The sequence below is a fragment of the Herpailurus yagouaroundi genome, unplaced genomic scaffold (assembly GCF_014898765.1).
Source record: "Herpailurus yagouaroundi ecotype Mexico unplaced genomic scaffold, PumYag 159, whole genome shotgun sequence".
NCBI classification, from domain to species: Eukaryota; Metazoa; Chordata; class Mammalia; order Carnivora; family Felidae; genus Herpailurus; species Herpailurus yagouaroundi.
This window is the reverse complement of record NW_024412400.1, coordinates 51,413,123-51,435,653: the sequence shown is the minus strand read 5'-3', so window position 1 is coordinate 51,435,653 and position 22,531 is coordinate 51,413,123. Positions and strand designations below refer to the sequence as shown.

The window sequence follows — 22,531 nt, the reverse complement described above, 5'->3', positions numbered from 1 at the left end:
CAAAGCTTCTACACCTGGCCACCCTACACTCTGTGCTCCAGCCTAAAGGTCCTGAACCTGAGTTCTTCATTCTGCCCCCCATCCTGGTACCCAGTAGGGAGGGGTCTGTGCCCCCTTGTTACCACCCCAACCCAGGCGTCCCTTCTAGCCCACTCCAATGACCTGGTGTCTGGCCCCTTCCTGGTTGATACTTCCCTTTCCATTGGGGGCCTTCACCCAGACTGGGCCCCAGCACTCTTGGCCCAGGCCTTGAGCTTTTATCTGTGCTTTGCTACAGCTCTCTTTGGGGGGAGCTGGATGCCCTTCTCCCCTAGATGCTATTAGGGTACTCGTCTCCAGAATAAATATCCCATTTCCTCCAGGCATGAGCTCCTATCCTAGACTCTGACTGTACCAGCTCCACTCACCAGATGAGAACACTCTCTGGGGGAGGGACAGGGGATGCACACCAGCCTTTGTCAGACTGAGGTGGTCATTCCTTGGCAACTCTGGAGTCAGGCACCACACCACTCTCTTGGTGGGTTCCTAATGCACCAACAGCCACAGTTCTTGGGTGCTCAGGTAACCAGGGAAACTAAATTTAGGCTGGATCTCTTATAGACCCTGTTTTATACTGTATACCCCCACCGCACATTCCCTGCCTTCCCATTCTTGCTTTGTTTTCCTCCGTACTACTTATCACCATTTTGGTCTACTATTTGTCCCCCTCCCCTCCTCTAGAGGTAAGCTCCCTGACATTGTGGCTGCTTCGCTTGAACAGGATCTAGCCCACGGTGGCTGCTCGAAAACAACTGAAAGTTGGAGTATGTCGAATGGATGCCTGGAATCCCCCGGCCTAGGCAAGCAGGGTCAGAACACACATACTGAGGTGTTGGGAAAACCAGGAGTTCTCGTTTCTTAGCTGACACAGAGCCCAGCTGCCTCTGGAGGGCTGCCAAAGAGGATTTCCAAATGTCCTCCATCTTAGCCAGGGCAATAACATGTCTACAAACACTTCTCCAGCACAGCTCTGGTCACTGTGAGAAACGCAAAGCATTCAGGCCGCTTATTACTCCAGCTAGCCTCTGAGCCATCCACCCTGCTGAAAAATCAACTGTTCCTTCCCACAAGCCCTCAGCATGCCTGCACACCTTTGCGGAGCTTTGTGTTATCTGCTTGTCTCCTTCCTTCCCTGACTCATCTTTGCATCCCCAGTGCCCAGCATAGAGCAGGAAAGCTACGAAGGGTGTGATAAATATTTGATGCATAAATGAATGCCTGGATTCCACATGCAGAGAAAGCCAGCCCCTTCTGAATTAAATATGTGACTCAACCATCAGGGCATGACAAGTTTATTTCTACTTATTGTGATTAGTGATTTTTTGTTTTGTTCAGAGTTGAAAAACAGTTTTTCAACTCTGAGATGCAAATATTATAAATTGTAAATTTTAAGATATTCCTTATGGAATAATATTATTTCCAAAAAGACACAGCATAAATTTTAGAGTAAAATTGATGATTATTTTTCCTTTCCTGAGAACTTAAATATCTCCTTTTACTTAGGGCTGGCTTAAAAAAAGTATATGGAGTGAAGTGTTTTATGATATTGAAAATAAAAATCTGTGAAGAAAACCCGATGCTGCCTTTACTCTCTCCCTGGACAATTAAAGTTTTTATTTATTACAAAAACAATTTTTTTATAGGCAATAACTAATTATCTAGTTTCTTTTGGATTTAGGAAAGTCTGGTTTGCTTTACAAAGAGACAATAATACACAGAGGAAAAGAAAGAGAGTTGTCTTCACATTCACAAGAGAGACTGAGTATTTTCTAAATGGATTTACGAAATGCACTATGCTTTAAACCCTAGTGAACACTTAGGTGATTATATTCCTCTAGCTCAATCATTAAAAATTAATTTAATCAGTATCATAATAGGAGACAAATTCTGCTTTGATTTATGATTTTCAATATTAGTTATCTACACACATCAACTTCTGGATAAATGCTCAAGGGACAATTTATTTGATGCTGTGGAGCCATTCCACTCATCCCTGAACCTTAGAAGGTTATACCCCATAAGGCAACAGTGTTGTGCCTCAATGTGCCTGCCGGTTCAAAAACCAGTATGTTTTCTGCTAACGGCATCCTGATTCCTTGAGGGGAGTCATGGCTCTCCCCATTCTCAGACCCTGAGCTGAGAAATAGTCATGTGACCTGGGCCTGGCCAACCAGGGATTGGTTCAGAGATGGGTAGGTGAGTAAAGCTGGGCCAGGGAGAATGTGACCTGGGACTGTTGCTGGCCCTATTGAGAAAGATGTGCTTTGTCCTTTGGGGTTGCTAATGTTTGGAGCTGTTCTCCTAAAAGTGAAGCCAGACTAAAAGAAAGCAAATAGATGGTAAATTCAGCATACACTGCAATGTGGATGTATCAATAAGATGTACTTTTTCTTATTTGCCCATAATCTATCTGGAGGCACTAGATAGTAGGGGGAGAAACTGGTATAAGTCCTAGTCCAATCCAATGATTTCAATATCCCCTTTGAGAACATGCTCAATTCTCAGATGGCCTTGCTCTTCTTTGCTTTGCCAATAAAGATGATGGTGTTTGGCTCGTATTCACCTGTACACATCATCATGGTTGACCTGATTGATAAAATGTTGAAATATGCCTGGGGCAGTTGGTAAACAGGTGCTGCCCGGAGTTCCCTGAGCAACCCTCAGTGCCCCTTCTCTGGGACTTTTCTCCAAGCTCCTCACAATCTGTCGACAAAAGGGTTAATGTTGGGCACAAAGGAATGCTTCTGTTCAGATGGGTCAGTATCTGAACCTGTCAGGATTTTTAAATGTTTTGATCACCCCTGTAGGGTCTGTAGGGTAGAGGTAGGGAGGTGTGTGGCTTCTATACCCTCACAGTATTGAGAGGAAGGGAACTATTGGCCTTGCATGGTCCTGGGGTATAGCTGCCTGATGTCTGGCCAGCTCAGGGCAGTGTCCACTTTTTGCCTGTCCTGGGTGTGCTGTCAGCCTCTGACGTGGAAGTCTGTGCATGGTGAATTGGTGGTCCATCTTCTAGTCTGAGACAATGCTCTCAAAGGTGCTCCCGGGCTGGCTTAGCCTCTTCTCTGTTCTTTTCAGGTGCTTCTGACTTCTGGCTATGACTTCCTAGCCATCCTGATCCTAGGGGTCTACTTGACCCACATCACCGAGTCACCTTCTTACAGTGATCACCTCTGACAAGTTGGCCACAGACTGGCTGCTACATCTAAGTAGGGTCTAGGCTCTAAGGGGACTAACACAGCTTGGGAAGTCCATGGTGGGCCTCCCTCTGTCTGATCAGTGCGAGGCTCCACAGGCAGGCCCTCTCATAATTCTAGTGGGGAGGAGGTAGCAGGGGAGAAGGTCCTCTCATGCCTGTGGGGTTAGTCATTACTTTTCCAATACTATTGCTCCTCCTAGTCCTCTTTCTTGGCTGGTTCTGCTGCTTCTGTCCCCCCACAATCCCCCCTTCTCTTCCTGTCTAGACCTCTCATACATAAAACACCAATTTTAGCCTACCAAACCCAGTCCTTGATCTGCTAAAGGAGAAGGTAAGGGAATGCAGAGGGTATTTTCTCAAGGTAAGAGCTTGCATTACATGGCTATTGTCCTGCTACAAACTCTACCTTTGAATGTGTGAAGCTGAGTGTCACCTTTCCTTTCTCTTTGCATACCTTCAGGAAAGAATCTTCATCCCCCCCCCCCCCCCACACACACACCAGGCAGATGAATGCCTTGGGTGGACTGAATTCATATGTCATAATCCTCGTTATTCCTAACAACATCTTTTAAGCACCTAAAGTCTAACCATCCCTAAAGCCAGTCTACCCAGTTGAGCAAAGTGATGGATTCCATTTTTGGTTTGGCTGGTTAGAGGTGGTTTCAGTCACTCGCTCCCCAGAGTCCTGACAGACCTGGTAATAACAGAATCTATGTCACATCATTTATGTGGCATTAAGCACAGCTCCACATGCAAATGGATTAATTAAATGCATTTGACAGTCAGATTGATGCCATGGCTAGATGCATGACACAAAGCTTGCTTTAAAGAGCTCCTTAAATCCATCCATAAGCCTTTTAAATGCACCACTCCCATTCATGTGGTAGAAGGAAATGAAAGAAGAGGATCCTTCTTTTGGGTTACCTGGGGGCAGAATACCCTCTCCTCCTATTCACCTCTGTGGAGGCTGTACTGAGACCCCATCCTATTCCTCCCTGTTGGCCCTTCCTGCTTCTCTTCACCCTATCAGCATGTTTCAGTTTCTCATAGTAAAAAGACATTGACAAAAAACTCACCTGGCCTCCCCGACTGTAATTTCCCCTTCTCTGCCCAACCAACTCTTCTGAAACAGTGGGCTATGTACCCACTCTCCCTGCTGCTCTCTTCCCTGACTCCATTTGCTTCTAACCCCTTGTGACCTGGTTTCTGCTCTCATGACCCCACCGAAACTGGGGTCACACGAGTCATCAATGACTTGACTTCCTCATTGTCTATGGTTGCATGCCAGTGTTCACGTGCTGGACACCTCTGTGGCATTTTTCACTCTTGATCACTTCCTCACCCTAGAGACCCTTTGCATTTGGACTGCTTGATGACATTTCCCCCCCCTAGTTTTCTTTTCACTTTTCTGCCCTCTCCTCAGAACCCCTATTTCACCCTTAGAAGCTGGTATCTGTCAGGTTCAGTTCTCACCCATCCCATGATCTTCTCATTCTGCCTGCTCTCTCTGGACCATCTCAGCCCAGCTCAGTGACTACCTCTATGTTGACCACTTCCAATTGGGCATTTCTAGGCCTCTCTCTGATGGGCTTGGCACCCATGTTCCTAAATGCCTTCTGGAGATCATCCCCAGAAATCCCATGCACATAAAAAACATGTTCAAAACATGCCATCTTCCTCTCCGAATAGTTTCCATTCCTCTAGTCGCTATCGCAATAAATGGTATCACCATCCACGAAACTGCACGAAGAACCTGGGAATCCTCCTGGATTCCTATTTTCTGTTTCCCTTTCCCTGCTTATTGAGACAACCTTGTACCTGGCAGTATGTAACATACCCCAGAGCAATGTGCATGAATGGAGGAATGAACTATGTGGACACAGAAAATCAGGCCTTTCTAACTTGAGCCTAAAGCTTTTACAGTTTTTCAAGGCTCTTTCATTAATACAAGGGCGTTGTCCCAGACAATCTTTAACTCTGATGATTTATGATTCCAGACTACTCCAGTCTGACACCTTAGGGGCTTAACCACCATTCCTTCCTATTCACATAAATCTATTGTTCCTTCTCCAGCCTGTCCCGCCCAGGAAAAGAGGAGAGAGGCCCCGTGATAAAAAAAAAAAAAAAAAAGTAGAACTTCAAACATAAATTAAACTACTTCACAGAACCCATTTCACTCTGATAAGAGGTTCTGATGTATCTCTGCAGCCACCATGAGTCACGGTGAGAGTTGGAAAAAGAGGAAGAGGAGAGGGCTGGGTGGGAGCAGCTAGTGGAAAGATAAACAGAGACCATTTCTCTTGTCTCTGTAGTGCCAGGTCCCGTAACCCTGTGTAAGTCTCGCCCAGTACCGCACTGGGGAAAGTACCTTCCCTCTTGTTCTGCCTGACTTCCGTCTGGAAATGAGTATCGTGTTTGTCTCATGAACGCCTATGTGCCTAGCACTTTTACCTCTCAGAATATTGCACAAACATTTATTTGAGTGCCTTCCACGTGCAGTGACCATGCTAAGCAATGTGCACCTTATCTCATTTAAACTCTGCAACCTAGCAGTAAGTCCTGTTTTATCTCCTTTTTTGCAGACCGGGGAACTACAACTTAGAGACCTTAGCCAAGTATCACTAAGGCCATCCAGCTAGTGGTGTAGTCCTGCAAATCATCAAATCAAAGCCAGGTCTGTCTCATTCTATGCCCAAGTCTGGAGCAGGCATGGTTACACTGCTTCTGATGCATTCGTGGCTCTCTTTCATACCATGCATACATTTAGTATATAGTATCCAGGAGCTTGATAAATGTTTAAGTACCTAAACCAGGCCAATAAGAGCTGGATCTGGTCCCAGGTGTCAGAATTCAGAAATGCAGCTTTGGTCACTTCCCATCGCCTCTTTGGCTCTATTTCCTCATCTGTAAAATGGAGGCATGAAACAGATGCTCTCTAAGGAGCTCTAAGCATTCTGTGGCTCTCTTCCAATGCTGCAGTGTCCCTGAGGTGCTGCCAGAAAACAGACAAGGGCCTAAACCAGAGGAGCTCCAATCTCCGCGGACAGCCCCCCGCCCCAAGGCTGGCTGGCGCATGCGCGGCCTCATGCCGCCAGCGCCCGGAGCCTCTCCACGCATGCGCTAGCTCTGGTCGCCCGGGAGGCTGTGCAGGGATCGTCCGCGACTCCCCCCCCACCCCCCTGAGGCAATCAGTGTTCCCCGGGGGGAACGGGGTGCGCCTGCCTGGACCGAGCCCACAGGGGAGGCGCCTGGCCCTCATTAGGAAAGGCCAGAGCCTCTCCCCAGGCCCCTGGGAAAGCTGTGCCCCGTGCGGGAGGGCGTGTTCCGGCCCGGACGCCCTCGCGCTGGACGTGCCGGGAGGCACAGAGAGGCCGTTATGTCCGAGCACATATGGAACCGCTCTCGCGGCGCAGGGGCCTAGGGCGTGGAGGAGGGGAGCTCCCGCCCCGCCGACGCGGAAAGCGGGGCGGGTTTTCTTCTCCATTAAAATGAAAATTTCTAACGTCACGGAAGACTTTTATCTGGCGAGGGGTGGGGACTGGGAGTCGTGAGGCGTCACCTGATAGTACAAGCTACTCAAGGGCAGCAGGCAGTGCAGGGAGAAGCCCGCCCATCATTCCTGCTTACGGATGAATAACAAAACCCAGGCAGCTATTTTTACACACTGGTTGAGGCTCGCGCGCGTGTGTTGGGGTGACAGGGGAGAGGACGTGGGGGAGAGAACACGTGCAGCCTTTTCCCTACTCATCCTGTGATCTTATTCCTCTTCCTGCTGCAGAGCCCCTCCTCAGAACTTAAGGATTTTTAGGGTTTTGTTTTTTTGTTTTTTGAAATCAGAGAAGGAAAAAGGATGCAAATCCAAAAGTTACCTGCACGGCGAAAACAAATGAGATATCAGCATTTTGATTTTGCCCTTGTTGATCCCCTCCGTCCTTCCTGCACTTTAATTAATTTTGATGTCCAAGTCGGAGGTTATCTGGCCTCTAGGCCAGTTGCAGGTGGGATGGCCTCTAGGAGGTTTGGATCGGTGGGCTGGAGGGGGCAAGAAAGTGGGGCCCTTCCACCAACTGGCTTTTCAGGTTGTCACCGTTAAGTGAATGACTTTGTCCTGCTAGGACTTAAAGTCCTGCCTCCCCAGACAGAAATTTTCAGGCCATGCTAAGTGCTGGAAAGGCAGAAAGTTGTCCAGAAAGGGTGGTTGCCTTGGATTTTCAGCTGGTCTGAGCCAGCCAGAGTCTGTGTGTTCCCTCTGCTCTGTCAGAATAAATGCAGTGCTGAGCTCACCACTCCCGGGGGATGTGATGTGGGAGAGAGCTGCTTGCGGAATCGCTGCTGACATCAATTCATTTCAGATTACTCAGTTTACTTTGATTTCGTTTAACTTCATTCTATTTTCTGGAAGTCTGGAAAAGGAGATACTAAAAATAATTTTAAAAGTTAAACTGGGCATGAAATAACCCCTAAAATTAAAGCAAGGTTGTAGAGGTTTGCTTAGGTGACTTAGTTTTCTGTTAAAGAATTATGGAGACAAAAAAGAAAAGAAAAGAAAAGAAAAGAAAAGAAAAGAAAAAAGAAAAGAAAAGAAAAGAAAAGAAAAGAAAAGAAAAGAAAAGAAAAGAAAAGAAAACCTTCATGGAGGAGGAGAGGATACCTGGAAACCTCTTTGTTTAATTTGTCACTTCTAAGATTCACCAGATCAGAATAAGTATATAGGGTGAGAATGTGTGGAACTGGTGAAAGGGGGGGGGGGTTAGTTTTAAATGTGCTTCATCTGTGACTAATGTCTCCAACAACGGGAAGAAAGTACTCTTTGCCCTTCTGCAAAGGGAAGTTAGAATTCAAAGTTATGGAGAAGCCACCTCCCCTGATAGCTTCCACTGCCTCCTAGGTTCCAGCACAGCTGGGCTCTTTGATATCCGTCCACATCTTCCAATGGCAGGTTCTTCCTTGACAGGAAGATGGTGTTTTATTAAGGAGATAATACAGTTCAGGGCTCTTTTGTAACAGAAAACCCCCAAACACCCACATTATCTGCATGCCAGTTCCTTCTTAGACAAGTTTGAGGGGAGACCCTCGAGGTATCATTATTACTGTTTTCACGTATGTGTGTTAATTTTGTTTTTAAAAATCATAGGAGAACTTCCATATTTGAATGGATGCAGAATGGGATGCCTTGGTGGCTCAGTTGGTTGAGCATCCAACTTCGGCTCAGGTCATGATCTCGCGGTTCATGAATTCGAGCCCTGTGTCCAGCTGTGTGCTGACAGCTCAGAGCCTGGAGCTTGCTTCGGTTTCTGTGTCTCCTTCTCTCTCTGCTCCTCCCCTGCTCACATTCTGTCTCTCTCTCAAACACGAAGATTGAAAAAATTAAAAAAAAAAATTAGATGGATGCAGACCTGAGAGCTTTCAGATGACCAAAAAAACTGGGAGCAAAGCCATCCACATATATCTCAGGGCAAAATTCTCTGCTAGCCCCCTCTCCTCCACCATGCGCTCTACTTCAAATGTGGGCAAGTTGCTCTCCTCTCTAGTCCCTTTTACCAGCCTGTCACTCTGTCCATAACAATTAAACCCAGGTCTGCAACTCAGAAAACCAGGCTTCTGAAAAGATTAGGTCTCCCGAGGGGTTAGTGTCAGTAATCTGCCCTTGTGGAGAGTCTGTCGGATATCGCATTTATTTGTAAGGAAGGAAACAAAATCTAAACCGTCAGAGTTCAAAAAGCAGTTTCTGTTTTGCAATATAGTACCGGAGAAAAGGGTTCCGGAAGTGGCAATTTAATTTGTGTCTAATTTCAGCCAAGTAATTGCAGACTGCTTCCAGCTTGAATGAACAGTGAGGTATAGCTCCCAGTAGTTACTTATTTTAGTGGCACTCCCTCAGGATGAATGTTAGTTATTTTCAGTTGCGTGTGGGAAAACCAAGGTCCGCGGCCAAGCTGTGGCAAGTTGGCTCCGCGTGTGTGAGCTGTCAACCACGATACTTAGTTCCACTCAGATTCATTTCTAATTTTCAGTTGGCGTGTGACCTTTTTCTTGTTCAATCTGGGGTCCCGATCACTTCCTCTCTCTGCCTCCTCACCTTCCCACCTCTCTCTACCCACACAGGCAGCTTTGGGCTGAATCCACGTAATAATAACGGCGTGAGTGCGAAGTGGGTTGTATAAAATCCTTAGGGAGAGATGTGAAATGAAGCACATTGTTCTTCAGGGCTCTTCGGGACCAGAGTGTACCCATCAACAAAAACAACCTCATAGGCAGTGAAATTATATGTCTCTCTCTATAATTTATGCAGAATGGGATGATGCTGGGATTGTGTCTTAAATAGCTCTCATGTATGTGGTAGGCAGCCTCTAAAATGACCCCAGTGATCATCACCTGCGAGTATTCACACCCTGTGTAAACCCCCTCACCTGTGGGCATGTGGGCTGGACCTGGTGAGTCTCTTTCAACAGAATGAACAAAAGTGATGGGATGTCATTTCTGAGATTAGATTACAAAAAGACCGTGTCTTTCTCTCGACCTCTCTCCCTGTTTCTCTCTCTGTCTCTGTCATCTGTCTCTCTCTCTCTTTCTCTCTCTCTCTGCCAGCTGCCAAGTTGTGAGCTGCCCTATGGAGAGGCCCATGTGGCAAGGAACTGATGTCTCTAGCAAGCAGCCAGCGAGGACCTGAGATTGGCCGACGGCCAGGCGAGTGAGCCTGGAAGGTGATCCTCCCCCAGTCGAACCTTGAGGTAACTGCGGCCCTGGCTGATACCTGGATTGCAGCCTGTGAGACCTTGAGTCAGAGGACCGCTAAACCATGCCTGGATTCCTGACCCGCAGGAATGGTGAGAGAATACATGTTTGTTGTTTTAAGCACCTAAGTTTTGGGGTGATTTGTCATGCAGGAAGAGAACCTCTAATACTAACACCAGTACCCAAAGCAGGTAGTGAAGGGCCTATGTGACCCACCAGTGCCGTCTCCAGTCTCACCTCCTGCTATAGCCCCACCATCACCCGTGGGCCATTACTTTTTGGTCACACCTTATTCTTAGGTGTCTTCGTGACTCTGTATAAGCTACTTTTTCTGCCCGAAACAACCAGTCTCCTCTTCTCCAGATAAATTCTTGCTTACCCCTTGACACCTGGCTTAGATGTGCCTCCTGGAAAACCTTCCTGATTCAGTCAGGCAGAGCTCCTGTCTCTTGCCTTGAGGACACGGCACCTTGCCCCTGCCTGTGCTGTAGCACACCGCACTGTGCTATCCTGATTGATGGGCCTGCTAGGCTGCAACTCCTAGGGGGAAGGACACTTTTCTTCACCTTCCGGTCCCTAGTGCCTAGCATAGCATAGTGATAAAACACCACTCCTGAGATGGGCCAGTGGCTGTTTTGTAGAAGCCAGGATCCCAGCAGGAGGGCATCTGGTAGTTAACTGAATTCCTAGCTGAGGCGGGAATCTTATAATAGCATCCCCTAAGTGTGTAGTAAAAGAATACGTGGATTAATCGGACAATACCTGAATTTTGAGCACTCAGCACATCCAATGCTATGGCAGCTCACAGTGTTGTTAAGCCCTCTTGGTCTCGTCCCAACCCTTCAGCCCTTCAGTTAAGGTCATGGGAGCTTGGAAGTTGACAATCCTGTAATCTGAGTTGTTATCACATTTCAACTCATGACCTTTGAATTGATATGTTCCAGGCATCACGGACGTTCCTCCACTTCATTTTTAGAGAAAGCTAGAGAGAAATCATGAAGGCATCCATAGGGACAAACCTGAAAAAGAGAATGTTGTATTTGTATCTCAGAGAGTAATCTAGCCCATGAAGAGAGGGCTTATTGCTGGGGAGGTTGTTGGAAGATCGTACACGTGTGGAATAGACTGTAAGCCTATCTGTTCCATCACCACGTTGTGACAATTGTTGGTCCTAAATAGAATTTTGCCCCTTTCTCTCCTTCATTGCTCTCCTCCTAGTCTTGAACTCACCTGTAATGGCTTCCTAACTGGTCTTATGACATCCACTTAGGACCCTTTCCAAGTTTTTCTCTACAGAGCAGCATTTTGAAATGCATATTTGATCACATTGCCCATCCGCTTAAACACTTCGTCACCTCCCCTGGCCAGCTCTGCCTTGAGCCCAGCCTTGTGGTGTATCCTGCCCGCCTTGCTGTCTGTACTCTGGTCACACTTGAGTCTTTTCATGGCTTTGAAGACACAGACACCATCCCACCGCAGGGAGACCCAGGACCCACCTGGCCTAATTAATCCTATTGTTCCTTCAGATTTTATTTCACTCATCATGTCCTCAGAGATTTCCCTGACATCTCTTATTAAACCAAACCCCTTATTACAGTCTCACATTGCAATGTCACATTAATTCGTGTAGGTATTTGATCAAGGTTTCTCCTTTTCTATTGTGGAAGTTCCATGAGGGCAGGGACCATGTCTGTTTTTGCTGACACCGTATTTTTGGTAGCTGGCCTGACCCGGCAAAGGGCAGGCGTTCAGTTAGTATGTGTTGAGTGAAGAAATGAATTACGAGTGCTACTGAGGGTGGTATATGGGGGAAATGCGGGGCAAATGGGCATTTAATGGAACCTAAAGCTGGGGCACAGGAAGAGAATTTGAATGTACACCATCCTAAAAGAGGATGTTGGAGTTTCTTTAGACTAATTATAAAATTTGCAGAGTGCACAACATCTGTAGTTGTGTGTAACTCCCCTTCCCCCCAGGCCGAAACAGCCTCAGGGAAAACCACAGATTTCAGGTGGGTCCCCGCGCCCTCCAGCCACACTGCTCTGCCTCTGGGGGTGTGGGGGGGAAGTGAGAGGGGGTGGCATTCGTGCCAGCTCTCCTTTGCCAAGGGGGAAGGGCTGACTTGGGCAGAGACCTGTCAGGCCCCCTTTCTTAGGGGCTCCGGTGTTTGCACCCTTTCTTGAGGGGCATCTCTCCTAGCACATTGGTAGCAGGTAAAGTCCCTTCACCTTATTCCTGAATCTTCAACTGACAAGCGTAGGGCCTGCCAATGGTTTCATTTCCCAACTCCTGTTTCTTCCAGAGCCCAGACAGCTTGACAGGACTCACTCAGGGCGGCAGCCATTCTTCCGACAAATATTTACTGCCAGAGAGAGAGAGAGAGACAGAGACAGAGAGACAGAGAGGGAGAGAGAGAGGGGAACAACATGATGCCCTCACCCCAGGAGCTTGTCATCTTCTGGGTTCTTTTCAGCTACCTTCACCTCGGCTGTCAGGCCCGGGCTGAGAATTTGTCTTCTCTACACTAATTTTTGCCAAGAGGCAGGAGTTTAGAAGAACATTAATCTGTTTTCCTTCCAGCTTTGCCTACACAGATGACAATATTATTGCTCTCAGGCTTTTAAAGTGAAAGTCAACACAGAGATCACAGAGTCCAGGAGGGCTCCTGAATCATTTGAGATAATTATTTTATTTCATTTTTTTCTTCTTAGGTCCTCCATATCTGTGAATCAGCGATGTGGGAAATGGGGGCTTCAGAAACATTAAGGGAAGCTTGAAGTGAGCAAAGCTGAGCAGAGTGTGGGCAGCAGCCGAGGGCTGCCACAGTGGGAAAATCAGGCAGTGCGTCATGTGAGGGAGCTCCTGGTGGTGTCTGCCTCTTTCAGCAGCATCCACATAGGCTGGGACAGTCAGATCACTGTGCCTTGGGCAGGGATGAAAACACCCAGCACTGCCAGAGTACTCCAGAGGGGTGTGATATCAGGATGGCCTGTGCCAGCCTCATTTATTTGCCTCAGTCATTTGAACAAAGCAGTTGCTGGACTAACTGTGCCGTGGCAAAAACCCACGACAAATCCAAATGTCTCTTTCCTACTGCCTTTGCTCCCACAGCACAGCGCTGATACCTTCTTAGTGGAATGGACCTCATCCCATGGCAATTGATGGATGAGCTGTCCCTTCCCTGGGCTGGGGGTTCCTCCAGGCAGGAATCTTGGCTTGGTTTCTTCCATGTCTCCAGAGCCCGGCACAGGGCCGGGAGTCTAGTAAGTTTCTGATGAATAAATGAATGGCTGTATGGACATATGGGATGCACCTGAGGCTCCTGTAGTGGGAACATGTTTCATAGTACAGTAATCTGTTGGCTCCCTACAGCTTGTAGGACCCAAAGAATGAACAATTTGTCCTTTCTAAGAAAGGCATGTTTCCTGTGGGGACTGCATAAGGGAAGGTGACTGCAAGTTGAGAATCAGGGCGAGCAGAGGTAGACAAAGGCCCCTGGAAAATGACACAGAAATGGAGGAGGTGTTCATCCCAAGGAGACTCCAGGGCATCCAGGCGGAGCTCTGATTCTCCAAGAAATCCACAGACAGTGCCTGGGAACAGGGCTGGGGGAGGCGGGTTCTCAGGGAGCCATTATTTCAGTCTCCACAAAGACCCCCAGGTGGACTCCCACGCTTTCCCTCGTCTGTCCACTAGGGGGCAGGCAGAGGCAGGAGAAGAGGTGAGATGGTGGCCAGTCGGCTCCCAGGCTGGGCTCATCAGGCAGCAGTACTCCCAGGCTCACGTCCAACACACTGGGCTGTTTGTATTACTCAGACAACAAGGCCAGGCCTCTCTTCCTGCCTGCCGTGGCCTCTGTGATTTTATATGATGTGGCTTGTGACATCAGATACCACGCGACCATGGTAACCAAAATATACAGCTTGGTGTGAATGTTAATAAACAGGAGAAAAAGTGATCCCCGGTTTACTTCTTTTACTGACCATTTGTCGTTTTTCTATTCATGTCTCATGTATCCTTTATTATCCAGAACAATCAAGGTGTACCTGAATTCCACCACCTTTTAAAATGAAAGAGTAAATGAGGAAAATGTGCCCTGGTCTCCTGTTCATCTAGCCTTGAAAATAGCAACTCATTTCCTCATGTGCGAGCGACCACTTCCTCTTGATATCCTGCCCAGCCCTCCTCTTGTGTACCAACACACCATTTCAAGGGAAAATTATTTTCTTGATAATTCCCACATGCCTTGGAAAGTCACTTCCTCCTAAGAAATTCCAGGTGATGGGAACCCTTAATTGGTTTAAGTTTTTTCTAATCACCAAGGATTCAATAAAAACACAACTTTCCTTCTACACAAATCATCCTCTCATAGAAATTAGTGGGCCCATAGATACGGGCCTAAAATAACCAAACTGAGCATAAAGGAATACACATTTCACCAGGCCAGACCACAGCAATGAGAGTCTCTGTGTAGAAAGGAGAGTTGCTTCATACAAAACCGGAGGATTTCAAAGTAGCATTCTCCTGCCTGCAGAGAATGTCCGATTAGAAGCCCACCAGTGCCGGATAACCTTAATAGAAAGCTTTGCTTTAACGAAGTTAAAGACTCTTCAGTGAGTCGCATCTTTAATTGGAATGAGAACAAACCAACCATGAGCCAAGGCGAATGGAAGAACTGGCCTAAAAGCAATGGTTTTCCAGTGGAGTCAGAATTCTTCTGCAAACCTTTCATGCTGCAGTCTTTTTTGAATGCTACCCCTGATTTCATTCCGATAGTAATCACAGTTGAGAGATATCTTTTGAAGATAAAGCATGATGCCGAGCTACTTTAATGGTTTGCAAACTGCTCTCAAGAATTACGTAAAAAATATGCACTTCCAACGATACCATGGATTAGTTCATCTAAAATTGTTGGATTTCCAATTAAAAACATAAACAGGCTTGGATATATTTGGACACAGATGTTGCTGGAGTTTCCAGATTCCATTGTTTAAAGGTATTCCATAAATGTGACAAAAAGTGTGGAGAAGGCATCCATCTGATTGGGTATTCAGGCTTACAAAGAAAGTAATTACAAGGCCAGAGCCTGGGAGTTGGCCCTCATTCATCTAAATTCCCTTTCACATATCAACATAGCTTGACCTTGATTTTTTAAATGTAAGCAAGGGACATTGATGTAGTCTGAATAAACCAGTCTTTCAAATAATCTGAGGAGTCTGGAATCAGGAATGACATACACTTGAAGGAATACTCTTAAGTAAATATGGTGGTTTTAAAAATAATGTCTTCCCTTCCTACTGAGCTAAATTTTGATCTTCTTTCTAGGGAACTTTTGTTTGCCAGGTCCTTTGGAGAGTGCTGGCTCTCCCTGTCCTCCTGTTTCTGAGTCTTCCCACTGACCTTCTCACCAGGCCCTTGGTGTCTCCACCGTGGCCTCTCTGGTCTGCCACCATCTCTGCTGCCCAGGCGACCTCCAGCCTTCCTCGCCTTTCTCTGAGGGCAGGGGCCTCTCTACTCTTCCTGACAAAGCACTTTCAGTCAACTCTTGGATTTCTTCACGGGTGATTAAACTGTCTGTGTGTATTCAGGACCCTTCTCCTCTTTCTGTGTCCGGCTGCTGACCTCTCTCTGAGTTCATTGTCAGAGGAGAAAGTGCACAGGGCAGTCCATCTGACTACTTGTTAGTAGCTCTGGTAAAGATTTGGTCCTGGAGAACGTTTGGGCTGTTGAATTATTAGTACATCTTCAAAACATCTGACTTTTCGCCTGGGTAGTTTTCTGAGTCACTGTTACCGAGTGAGGCAGACGCACCGGAGAGGAAACAACACCTGATAGCCTGTGGGTTGTAACCACTAGCATCTGCCTGGAACCTCGCCAATGTGGGTAGTTTCGCCATTAAGCTCCACAGGGCTCCTCATAGCCTGAGATTCCTCATAAGAGTAGGTATGGTCTTTTTGCTTGGAAATAGGAAAGAGAGAAAAATGAAGCACAGGGGGTTTTGTTCAGTGACCAGAAGACAAGCCAGGACTAACGCGTTAAGCCCAAACCCTCTTTACAGAGATTTTGGCCGCAGGACCCCTAACCCCCCTGTAACTCTGGACTCCCGGGGCAAACTCACCTCCCACCCGCAGGGCGCATGCTCCAAGGCCCAGGTCACGTGAGAGTTCTGCCGCATGCAGGCATCACCCCTTTCACCGAACATTGTTGCACGTGTCTGCTGTGCCTCTCAAAATGACATTTTCGTCATTTGCTTATTTGTGCACAATTCCTATCACTCTCATGTGACTGCAGGTGTTTGGAGCACGGGGATGGTGCCTTCTGTGTCTGCATGCCCCGAAGCATGGGACACGGTGAGAGTTTTAGTGAAAGTACCAGGAAAGGGAGGTGTGATGGATGCTTTCCTCGCCTTCTCTTACATCCTTTGGATGCCACCTTACTTACCTATGATAACTGTATCTCCCCCCCCCCCCCCCCCCCCCCCCCCCAGCATTTCTCAGCATTATGCTCAGCTTCCGCCTGTTCCATAATATACCATTGGTGTGGCCTGTATTTCAGTTTTGCTCTTTGTGCATCTAACCTTTAAATGGCTGCTGGGTCAGGGCGCCTGGGTGGCTCAGTTGGTTGAACAACTGACTCTTGATTTCTGCTCAGGTCATGATCCCAAGGTCACATTCAGTGTGGTGCCTGCTTGAGATTCATTCTCTCTCTCTCTCTCCCCCTCCCTAAAATTAAAAAAAAAAAAAAAAAAAAAAGAATCTAGCTAGCTAGCTAGCTGCCCTGTCTTTGCTATCTGTCTCATTCTGTAAACTCTTAGGGGACCGAGGTTCCATGGAACCCCCTTGACCTATATCACTGGACAATAAAACCACCAGTGGCTGGACTCTTGAGGGACTTCTGGAGATGGTGGTCTTCTTTCCTGGTGGTCAGAAAAGTGAATCACTCACTACAGCTGATCGTTGATCCTCTTAGAACTCACGGTTACCGGTCTGGGAATTTGTGTTTGTTCCCAGTCACTACTGCACCCTCCCTTGTTATGAATCTCCCACATACGTTTTGAATGGTGTGGCTGCAAGTGGGTTGCCGAGAGACCAGAGAATCATTCTCTGCAGGCGAGGTTTCTCAACAGGGGCACTCGGAATGCTTTGAGCCTGACGACTTAGTCGTGGTGGCTGCGGTGCGTGTGTTCTGGAAGCTGGTTAGCAGCAGGCCTCGTCTCCACCCTCAAGATGCCCCACAAGCGTCCCCCAGTGCAGCCACTGAACGTGTCTCCGGGCTTGTCAAAGGTCCCCTTTGGGAGGGGAGCAAACACGCTGGTTAGGAGCCAGTACTATGTGGGATGAGGACTGGAGGGAAGGGAATGAGCATCATAACCAGGGGCTCTTCCTCTCTTCCCAGTTTTTATGGGTTTGTTTTTGCTTCTGTTTTTTAATGTAACCAGCGTGATGTTCTGCCCTAGTCATTTTGGGGCGAGTCTCCCAAATGCGTTTAAATTTTACACTACTTCACCACTTTGTCCCCTTTTTCCCCCAAGGGCCTTTTTTTTCCTCCCCCCCCCCCCCCACTATTACCACTGGGCTGAGTCCTGCTTTCTGTGGCTCAGTCCCATCTTGTTTGGGGAATTCCAGTGGCTTTCAGAAAACTTTGAGGGGCACATGAGAAACTGTTAGGAGGGACAGCTAGTCGGAGGTGGCAGGGCCACCTGCTGTCCCAGAGCCTGGGGGGCCCTGTGCCTGGGGGTCTGCTCCTCCACTTCCCCCATCCATGAACTAGATTTCTGTCTCTTCCCTGGCATTAATAAGCTGTTGGGGCAATAATTCACACAAACTGAACTTACCAGAAACTAGGTTTACAAGCCAGACAATAGTACTGCTTTAAAACGTGCATCTTTCTGGAGCTGTGACCAGGGTTTGGAATGCAGGGCGGGCAGCATGAGATGTGGTCCAGAGTGCACGTGGGGCCCCGGGGCCAGTGGGCTCCAGGCCCTGGCTGAGTGTCTGGCCCCTTCTGTCTGCCTCAGCTGCCAAGGAGATGACCCCTGTGGGCTGGCTGGGGAGAGAGCTGGCAGGCGGGGATCTGAGAGGAGAGAGAATGGAGAGACAGCATGATCTTTAGAAATCATTTACAGTTTCTGCTCCATTTAAATGTCAGTGTCCTAAGGCCCAGTGCCTGTTGCCTGTCCTGAGTGGACACCTTCCCAGCATTGCCTCCAGTTACCAGGATGACCAGGAAGCTGCAATAGGTCTGGCAAATGTGACATTAGCACAGAGGGGGTGGAGTGGGGCAATCTCATGAGATATTCTCTCTGGGCTGTGGAAAAACCTGATGAAATCGCCTGGCTTCTGAGAAAAGCTCATCTCCCCAGAGATGGGAATTGCCCCTTGCTGCCCTGAGAGAGCTGCTTTCTTGCCGAAGAGGGCTGAGTGCCCCGGCAGGCTCTAGTTCCTCAGACTCCCCTGCCCTCCTTCCCTTTCGGATCCCCCTCTTCCATCCTCACACAATTTACTTGGGGGTCTTGTCACCCACATTTGCTAACACTGAGTCTTCCCAGAGTGCCTCTTGGCATTCTGTGCTTGCTTAGCGTAGCTTCTAGAACTCAGTGATCGGTAGGGACTTCTAGACACGCAGCTCCAGGCTCCTGGCTGCCCTGAGCAATAACCCAGACTGGGCGTGTTCTCCAAGCTTGTCGGCTGGCCATACCCTGCAGGATACCCCTTCTTTGGAGATGTCTTCTCCTTGATTGGTGTCAAACTTTGACAGATATTTCTTCTAAGTGGACAGCGAATGCCTTTGTAAAGTTTGTTATTTCCCCTAACAGAGAGGAAAAAGTAAGGAACGTTGTGGCCTCCATGTTTTCAAGTGATGAAAGCAGAACACCGTCTCTTTTTCCATGCTGTCAAGGTTCCTGGTGCTGCCTTTTGAGTTCTGTCCATCAGAGGCTGTCTCTGGCTCGAGTTCGGGTAAGAGTGCAGCCAGCCCCTGTAGGCCTGATGGCCGGCCCTCAGGGTGTGGAAAAGCATCGGCTCAACCAGCTTTCCTGTCATGAACCAAGCGGGGCCATAAACTACCCACACCGAGAAGGCCTTCTTGCCACTGAGTCATTCTGGCTCCCATTGCGAGGCCTTTGTCAGAGTCCTTTGTCACTTTTGAAACTGTTATTTCTTTGGAAATAAAAGAACAGCATGGCCATGGTTAGTGTTGCTGGTAAGTTCTATTACTAGAGGCACATTTACTGTAATAGAAAAATATGAATCTGATCAGTGTGTTACGAAGCCTATTACTGCCACAACCGTCATCTTTGTCCCCAAACACCACGGTACCTGCACTTCAAAAGCATGTTCTTCAAAAGCCATTGTGCTGGGGAAACAGGATGAACAGTGCTTATATGACGCTGATTTCCTTTAAAAAGGAAAGAGAAGAGAATGAAAAACAGCCATGCAGTTCCAACAGGGCTCTCTGTGAGCATTTCCACACTGGTCTGCTTCCTCGTTGGTTTTGGTCAGGGATGCTCCATATTTTCTCTGTGTATTTAATTCACATGGTTTCATGTGAATTGTTCAGCCCTAAGTCAACAGTCTTCATGTCTGTTTAGGTTAAATGTGCCTTTGCCTCCTTACAAGTGTCTCTGCTTTGGGGGCCTTCCATACTTGGTATGAATATCCTCTAAGGACACGAAAAAATGTGGGATAGGGGCCCGGCAATGGGGTCTTGGATCCCTAGGATCAACATGGAGCAGCTTTGTGGATCACTAATTTTACTCGCAGACTTTTCGGAAATGTTTTTGTATTAAATAGTGATGTAACAATGGAGTAGAGCACTCCGTTTCATGAATTTAAAGGTAATGCACAACACTTCAAAGACATGTTATGCTACGGCCGATGCCATTAGGTATCCCATCAGGGTCCTGCAGTGGGTAGTGTTATGGGTTGAATTGAACCCCACCAAATTTGTTGAAGTCCTAAACCCTACTACCTCAGAATGTGAACCAATTTGGACAAGAGGGTCATGGCAGGTGTAATTAGTTTAGAGGGGTCATACTGGAGTAGCGTAGGTCCTTACAAAAAGGGGGAAATTTGGACATAGACACGCACACAGGGAGAATGCCATGTGAAGATGGAGGCAGAGATGCGGATGATGTGTTTACAAGCCAGAGTGCCAAAGATTGCCAGCAAACCCCAGAAGCTGGGGAAGGGGCCTGGAATATATTCTTTCTCATAGGCTCATAAGGAACCAATGGAGTCAACACATTGATTTCAGACTTCTGGCCTCCGGAACTGTGAGACAATCCATTTCCATTGTCGAAGCCACTCAGTTTGTAGTACTTTGTTGTGGGAGCTCCGAACAAACAAATCCAAGGTATTTCAGTCTTTTCTCTTGCTGAAGATGCTTCATTGGCAGAGTCTGAGAAGTGCTGAACTGAGTTGTGGAAAGAGCTCAATGTTAGGGTCTGCTAGATCCAGCTTTGGATTCTGGCCACACCACCCACAAGTCACGTGGCCTGGGGCATGGATCCCGATGTCCTATTGTGAGCATTACATGAGAGGCCTCATGTAAGAATACCAGCGATGCGACCTGGCAGCTCATTGGGTTCTTAGTAGATGTTATTCTTGTTTGCCCTTTCCACTTTGCCCTTCCTGTCCCCAGGGGTCATTTTGTCTGAGAGATGAGGAGCTCGACTTGTCTCCAGCCACACCGTGAACTAGTGCAAGGCTGGGTATCAAATTCCAGGCCACTCGACTCCGTATGTGCACTGTGGTTCCCCTTGATGTTGTCTTTCAGGGCTCCTTCCAATAATAAACATTCTCTGCACATTGTCTCCCACAAACAGTTGCAAAGGTGATGAAATGGGTCAGCCTCTAGGCCCGGATGCTCTTTATACCACCTGGTGAGAAGTACCTTATATGGGAAGGTTCTCACACTACCCAGAAAGCCTTCTTAACAGGAGAAATGCCTCTGCTTTATTTTATTCTCTCTACATATTAACATATAATGGTTAGCATGAAGTAATGACTACCTCATGAAAAGATTATATTTTGTTCAAAAGTGTTTTGCAACATTCATTACAGGATAAAAGGGCTTGGGCCTTTTAAGAAGAAACCAATTAGAATCTGAGGGCTGATCCAAGTTGTAACAACTGTGGAGGCCTGTCCTGCAGGAACTCCAATAGTCCCTTTTAATAAGGATTGATAAGCAAGGGATTAGAGCAAATTAGTTGGTAGTGACTAGTTCCTGATGCAAAACGGCCTGAGTTACATTGTCCTGATTGAACAAAGGTATTGGGGACAAATCGCTTTGCGGATCTAGGAAGGTTGCCTAAGTTATGATTCAGTATGGATAAAGATCAAGGTCTGGAGTCAAACCTGCATGGGCCTTGGCTGCTCCAAGGAAGTTGGACACCATCTGGAAAAGCTACAGGGCCCCTTCCTGGAGCATGCCCCAGTGCTGCAAACATTTGTGGGACATTCAGTTTTCCCCTTCCACTCACTCTTAGGTCCTCCCACCCCAGGGGAAGAGACATCACTTTCTACCTTATTGGCCCTTAAAAAGAAAGCTAGCTTCAAGCAGTGTTTATGACTTCTTTTCTGCTTAATGACCAGAGCTCACTTGGGAAAAAATTATGTGGCTGGAGTGAAGAATACTTACCGGTATAGTCGTACTGGTGGGGGAAACTAAAAATCAGGGCTTACTGAATGCAAAGCACAGTCAGAGTTGGAAAGCCCTGGCTGGGTTTTAGGCTGCCAGCACATGGTCATGGGGTTTGAGTTAGTCACTGGGCTTCTCCCAGCCTCAGTGTCCTTGTGAGCACCCGTGGAAGTAATGGTGCCTACCTCACCGCTGCCTCGTGAACAGTGACAGAGATAACACCCTCCAGCTTCGTGCCCTGTGGAAACCGTCCTAGGAATAGAAGGCGATGTTAATATGATAAATTAATGTAGTGACAAAAATACCTAAGCATTTATATCTTTAGAACTTTGTTCTGAATTTTGGAAAATTTTAATGCATTCTAATAAAAAGTGCATTTCATGAACAATGACAAAAAAAAGGGGGTCCCGTTGTAGTCTGTGTTTGAATTTTTGTAACTAGCAGAAAGCCTAACCTATAAATTGCAAACCAGCTCACAAACGTGTTATTTCACCTGCAGGGTATTAAACAAGTTTTGTTTTGTTTGTGTTTTGCTTTTTTTTTTTAGTTTATTTTTTTTTCAGAGAGAGAGAGAGAGAGTAGGGGAGGGGAAGAGAGAAAGGGAGAGAGAGAGAGAGAGAGAGAGAGAGAGAGAGAGGGAGAGAATCCCAAGCAGGCTCCTCACTGTCAGCACAGAGCCTGACACAGGGATCGAACTCACGAACCAAGGGATCATGACCTGAGCCAAAATCAAGAGTCGGATGCTAACCGACTGAGCCCCCTAGGCGCCCCTGTTTTGTTTGTTTTTTAAATCAACTGTCAACATGTAAAACTAGAGGATTTCCCATAAAAAAAAAAAAAAAAAACAAAAAAAACTCCACTAAACCAAATCCTAGATTGCAGCTTTTCTTGGGGAAATAGAAGCAGAATTGCTGGCAC

At 47.2% G+C, this 22,531-nt stretch overlaps 2 long non-coding RNA genes across 2 annotated transcripts; one reads left to right on the top strand and one right to left on the bottom strand.

The window, feature by feature from the left end:
* Positions 1-9,836: 9,836 nt before the first annotated feature.
* Positions 9,837-13,931, top strand: LOC121033897 (uncharacterized). Its single transcript, XR_005792182.1, has 2 exons — positions 9,837-10,065; positions 12,685-13,931. It is a non-coding gene; the product is annotated as an uncharacterized LOC121033897 (long non-coding RNA).
* Positions 13,932-16,483: 2,552 nt separating this feature from the next.
* Positions 16,484-22,198, bottom strand: LOC121033896 (uncharacterized). Its single transcript, XR_005792181.1, has 3 exons — positions 21,614-22,198; positions 17,808-18,046; positions 16,484-16,695 (listed from the first exon to the last, which is right to left on the bottom strand). It is a non-coding gene; the product is annotated as an uncharacterized LOC121033896 (long non-coding RNA).
* Between the last annotated feature and the right edge of the window lie 333 nt (positions 22,199-22,531).